This window comes from Tupaia chinensis, unplaced genomic scaffold (genome assembly GCF_000334495.1).
Source record: "Tupaia chinensis unplaced genomic scaffold, TupChi_1.0 Scaffold000434_1, whole genome shotgun sequence".
In the NCBI taxonomy this organism is placed as follows: Eukaryota; Metazoa; Chordata; class Mammalia; order Scandentia; family Tupaiidae; genus Tupaia; species Tupaia belangeri.
The window spans coordinates 769,826-775,962 of NW_006159939.1; the positions used below are offsets into that span (position 1 = coordinate 769,826).

The 6,137-nt window shown below is 43.7% G+C and overlaps 1 protein-coding gene across 1 annotated transcript in view; it reads left to right on the forward strand.

Annotated features, from left to right (window-relative positions):
• The first annotated feature begins 5,140 nt into the window (after positions 1-5,140).
• Positions 5,141-6,137, forward strand: part of LDHB (lactate dehydrogenase B) — a 28,153-nt gene continuing 27,156 nt past the window's right edge. The window contains exon 1 of the mRNA XM_006155073.3: positions 5,141-5,272. The gene's annotated coding sequence lies outside the window, so the exon portion shown is untranslated. The remainder of the gene's footprint in view (positions 5,273-6,137) is intronic.

The window sequence follows — 6,137 nt, forward strand, 5'->3', positions numbered from 1 at the left end:
AGACAGCCTGCGAGGACAAGAGAAATAAAAATCCATACGTACTTGTTGGTTAGAGCCCTGGTGTTTGTTACCAGCAGCACCACCTCTACACACCTGTAATTCGGGCACATTAGGGGCCTACTGTTTTAGCATGATAAGTCTATGTCTAACTGGACACGATCAGGATTCAATTCAAAACTAGTAATTCAGAATATACCTACCTGTCTTCTAAAGAAAAACAATAGCTAGACACGTGATAGCACAGTGGTAAAATGCAACTCTCTGTGAGGCTGACTCACATGGGAAGAGCCGGATTTGCCTTTGGAGACTTCCCTGAGGATGCACGGCTACACCCTTACCCGTGATCCATGTTGGCCATGGCATCAAGACTCTGTTGGAGGTGATGTTTCCCTGTCTCTCTGTTTCTCTCACTTGTGGAAGAAAGAAATGAATAAACTAAAAACAAAAACAAAAAACAAAACCAAAAAATACCTAATAGGAGCGGTCTTCACAAAGTTCATGGATGCATAGTATGAACAACGTATGAACTGAAAAAAAAGTTTTTCGTGGGGATGGTTGAGGTTCTGGACTACTGCTACTACAAGGCTGACTGCGGTTTGAGTCCCAGACCTGGATGCTTGCTTTCTCTCATCCCCCTCCCCCCCACTCCGGTCTCTCTTGGGCAAAATTTAAAAAGAAAATAATAATGACAAATAAAATAATTCTTAAAAACACTTTTTTTTGGTACCAGAATAAATTCCTACTTAATTCCATTTTCCATAAACTCTTAAAGTACACCTGTATGTAAACAGAAAAGTAGTCCCTATTACAACTAGCTAATAAACGCTAGACAATTAAAATCTAGTTGTTTTGCTTCCTGAGACATTAAATCTCCATTCCCTTCTTTCCTCACTAGAATGGGTTTCTCTTTCAGCCCCTTTTTCTGCTTGTAGTTACAGCTATCAGCCAAGGCCAGGTGCTCTTCACTTATACATATTGTTATTACAGTAACACTTCACTCATCTGGAATTCAGCTTTGGAAAACTTCAACTCCTTAAAACATGCCTAGGAATTGGTAAATAGGGAAAATTTCAAACAGAAATTATATAGAAGAGTCTATGAACCTGTTGACAGAAAACAACCAACTCTAAAAATTAATAATTAATAACTAATGCAGTTTATTTCCAAGCAGAATATGAGTGATGCAGGCCCAGAGAGGAGGCAAAACATGCCTTTCTCTCAGGGTGATCAGGTAGAAGGGTTCCTTTTATTTGATTTTGAGAGTGAGAGACAGACTTTGGAATCTAGTTCAGTTTTTCTATTGGTCTGGCCCAAAAGGGCGGGACATGTGGAAGTGGGGTAGGGGTGGTGTCTTGTAGGTTATAGGTGGATTTTACAGCTTTTAGGGTGGTGATTAGAAGAGGAAGGTTGCTGACAGCAGGAGGGAATGTACTTTAACAGTGGCAGGGAGGCTTAAATACATCACAAAGATACTCCCATACTTTGCCAAGTGTAGGATGTAGGAAGAATCCTATTACTAATGGGCCAAAATGGCCGGTCGACATTAGTGGGCATGACTCCCCCTAAGTCCTCTGGAAAGGGCTTTGGAAAATAGGAAAAAGCAGTCAGGCTTCTGTCTACAAACCAGTATCTGTCTCTCAAATCTTAATTCAATTTCATACTCAATATATATCCAATATTTGATGGGTATATTCTGGGGGGCATAAAATTATCTTCTCAGAGATACATGTTACTTGGAGATATAGAGACCAATAAAATACTCTGAAGAAATGTCAGTTATAGTAAGAGTAACTAATCTGGTTTTACGGCCATGAAAGAATAAAAGCATGGGACCAACAGTTAGCGTAATGGCTATGTCGCTGGACTCCCATGTAGTCGATCATGGTTGTGTCCCAGACCCGGTGGCTTAAAACTCACGCCAGGCGCATGTGCGTGCCTACCCAAGATCCCAAGAGGAGAATGGAGAAGGGATTGTGGCATGGCCATACCCCCGGGGGATAATTTCTCGCTTTCCGTCTCTCTGTCTGGAGAGCACACGCGCCCTATAGCAAAAAAAAAGAAAACCCAACAACAAAACAAAAACAAAAACAACTCTCCAAAAAAAAAAAGAATAAAAGCAGCAAAATGGAATTAAGCAAGAATTCCTACTGACAGGCACGTACATGAGTAGCAGCAAGATCAAAACTATTCTTGGTTCTATTCTTAATTCACAGAGTAATTCGAAGTCAGTCCCTCAAACTCTGGGAACTCATTTGGATTAGATTATCTCAAAAGCTCATATTCTATTCTAAAATGCTATGACTATGGTAGGAAAACAGCTGACGATATGACAATAAGAGTTAATGTTTTTAAAGACACATGAGGTGGAAAAGAACCACAGCAGCTTGGGGTCATTTACCATAGATGCAAACTGCTTTGCTCTCTTCAGTAAGCTACAGCTTGGCACTACTTGCCTACTGTTCATAATGACCCACAGGCTGGAAAAGCCCAGGCAGAGCGATCACATGCATATGCTTACATATGCATTCTTCATCTTACCATTTGTATTTATTAACTTACGATCCTCCACTAAATTACGAGTCCCTCTATGGCAAGCATCTTACTCTCTTCACCCTTGAAACAATGGCCATCACATTAAAAAGTTCTCAATAAAATTTTTCAAAAGCATTAACCTTCTCTTTTGACAATTTTTGACATTTGCATTCAATTATTTTTAAAGAGATTTTTGCTATAGGGCATGCGCTCTCACTAGAGAGACAGAGACACAGAAAGTGAAAAATCACCCACCAGGGGGATGTCATGCCACTATTCATTCTCTTCCATTCTCCTCTCAGGACTTTGGGCACACATGTACATGCACACAGGGTGAGTTTTAAGCCACTGGGTCTGGGACTCGAACTGCAGTGACTACATGAGAGTTCAGTGACTTAAGCATTATACCATCTGCTGGTCCCTGCATTCAGTTTTAAAACCAAATTCTAGGAATTATTTAACTCTACCTCTAAATTAGCTGGTTTAGCCTTTACTGCCTAGATGTCTAGATCATTAACTTCCCTCTTTCTTAGATTTCTAACCTTGCTTATTTTTCAATGAGCTGAGATATAGCTTCCTAATGATTTCTTAAAGAATGGAATGGTATAGGGATTATATTATCTGAATTGTTGTACACATAAAATCATTGTATACATGGTCTTTACATGTCACCCACAAGATATCTTGCCAGAACATACAGTTCTTGAAACTGAGATTAGTACTCTGTGCTCTCTGAGATTAGTACTCTGTGCTCTCTTGGTATTTAGAGTTACACGCTTGAAAATTCAGTATTACCAAACAGATCAAAATATTTTATGAGGTGGAATGGAACAGAAGGATGACAAAGGAAATGGAGATACTTTCTCATTTTTTTCCTGGCCCAACCTTCAAAGACACACAATCTTTGTAATGGAGATAACAATCTTGTGTACAAGGAAATCGTTGGGGAGATGTTTAGAACTCCATCTATACTGGGGTGGACTAATGGAAAGTAGGTGGAAAAGATTCTGGCGTAACTTGTTAGTCTTGTTTCAAACTCAGATTCAGTACGAATATTAATATTTACAGATTATCTTTAAAGCATTTCCCTCCATGATTACATTTCAATTTGTGACTACATTGCATCTTCAAGGTGAAAGTCTCCAGCTAACTGGATGCTATAATCCTAGGAACACTGGGAGAGTTCTGATGCTTATCAATTCATTATGACACATCCCAGTAATCCCTTCCTTTGAATGTTATAATGTTTCAATCAAATCTCTCCTGCCATTGATCACATTGTATTGTAATTGAAATAGTCTGTCAGGCGGGAAGAGGAGCACCTCAAGGGGTGTAGTGTTACATTCACCTTTGTATCTCCAATGTTTGGCACTGAGAAGAAACTCCAGCAGTGTTTATAGGACAGTGGTCATTTGGGGCTGGCAGATGGTGTGGTTAAGCGTGCTGGACTCCCACGTGATCACCCACAATTCGAGTCTAGGATCTGGCAGCTTGCTTTCTCATTTTCTCTCTTTTTCTGTCCCTCTCTGGTCTAATTAAAATAAATAAACGAATAAATAAAGTTAAATAAATAAAAATAATTCTTAAAAAAATAGTAGTCATTTAAGAAAACAAGCATTTACATAAAAAAAAACTCTCAGGCTGGCAGGTGATGTGGTGGTTAAGGCGCTAGACTCCCACAGGGCTGACCGAGGTTGTGTCCCAGACTTGATGGCTTGCTTTCTCACTCCCCCCCCCCTCTCTCCTTGTCTCTCTCTCTCTGGTGTGTGTGCATGTCCTGTAATAAATTAAAAAAAATCTCCTTGTCATATTAGGGTAAGATTGTTGTACTTAAAATCATTTTAATATAAGAAAATACAACTGAAGTTTAATCTTCAGAATACCTCCAACTGCTCATTGATTTGTTCATTCATTCATCAGTACTCTATTCAGCTACTAGGTACCAAGCTGGGTGTTGAAGACAGATGGATGACATCCAGCTTTGGAGTTGTTCCGGGACTAACAGAGAAACTGCATGTCTCTGAACACCCCCATCATTTCCCCTTGAAGGCAGGGCCTGCCCTTGAGACCAGTTTTATAGGGGAACTCCAGAGTGCTGAGGCCAGGCCTCACTGGTCTAATCAGCAACTGGCAAGCAATCTATGGATATTCGCAGCACGAAGGTGAAAAATATAGTCATTGTTTCATCAAATGAACTTTAAAACTTAGATGATCAATAGTCCGCTGTATTTTTTTTAAGCATCCAAAGGTACCAACAGTATTCCAGAAAACACATCAACGACATCTTAGCTGAGAGTGGTCCTCTGAAGTTGAACTGCAATGCAAATTATATACTTACATCGATTTGAACTAAACTTATCCCAACTGAAAGTCCAGAGGAGTCGAGGATGGGTAGGTTTTAGAAATAGAAATAACTCAGCCTCTGCATTGAAGAGCCTGTGAGCTGTGAGACTGAGGCGGAGGCGGCCTCAGCCACCAGAAGGTGACCTCCTCTTTTGGAGAGCGGGGGAGGGCGCGTGCACACTTGAGCCCTTGTCCTTGAAGGGGATTGAGCGAGCCAAGGGGAGGGGTAGGCGGTGCTCGAGTTTCCAATCACAATAGAGAAACCTAAGAGGCTGGGAGGTGTGGGCCCCGCCTCCTCCTCGCTCCTTGCAGATCCTGCGCGGGTGGAGAAGCGCACAGCTGACATTGTCCTCTAAGCTCGACTGTTCCAGCCATCTCGAGAGCTTTCTCTGCCCTGGTAAGTTTCAGCTTGGGACCCTGAATCCTGGCACACAGACAAACAAAACAGGGCGTACAGGGCAGTCATTATGGGGGAAGATTGGGGAAAATACCAAGACGCATGTCTGCCTTCTGGGGCCTTCCGCCCTGGGTATCTGGACTCCAGCCTTGACTCTTCTCCCTTGGCGAGCCGGGAGCAAGCGGTGCGCTGGGCAGGGGAGCAGAAGTCAGAGAGGAGCGCAGCGCGGAGCCCCGGCTGCGTCCCCACTGCTGCGGGACGAGTCTCCCGTCTGCCTTCTATCAGAGAGACTTGCTGCATTTGCGGCTAGAATCGGCCCTACGTGCCCTTGATGGGTTCATGGCGGCCGCATCACTCTCTTCCCCCCACCCCCAATACCCCTTGGCGGGAGCCCGGGACACGTGCCAGAAGGGCTAGGGAAGGAGAAGGAACCAGGTGGCATGTGAAGGCTAGAGGATTGTGAACCTGTATTGGGGTCTCCTACCGCTGTAATGGAGAAATGCCCCTGGGATGACGGGAAAGGCATTAGATGCTCTGCAAGTTTAGCCCTGCATCCCAGCTGGAACCGCTCCGCAGAGGCAGTGCGTCTAGGACTTCCTATGCCCGGGTGGTTTTCTGGCCTCTTTTCTTGATGCTCAGGTGCTTTGTTATTTGCCAGCTTTGGGTGCTGGGAGTTAAGAAAGGCCTAGACTTGTCCGCAGAGACCATATCCGAGGAGATCTGTGGTTGCTGGCTGCCTCGTGACCTGCTGTTCTCTGCGGGCTTGCGCCCGGAGGCAGGGGTGGCTGTGGGCGGTCCACCGCGAGCTGGAGCTGCTGCTGGGGCCTGGAGTGGGGGAAGGGGAGAGCTGGCTTTAGCTTGGCGA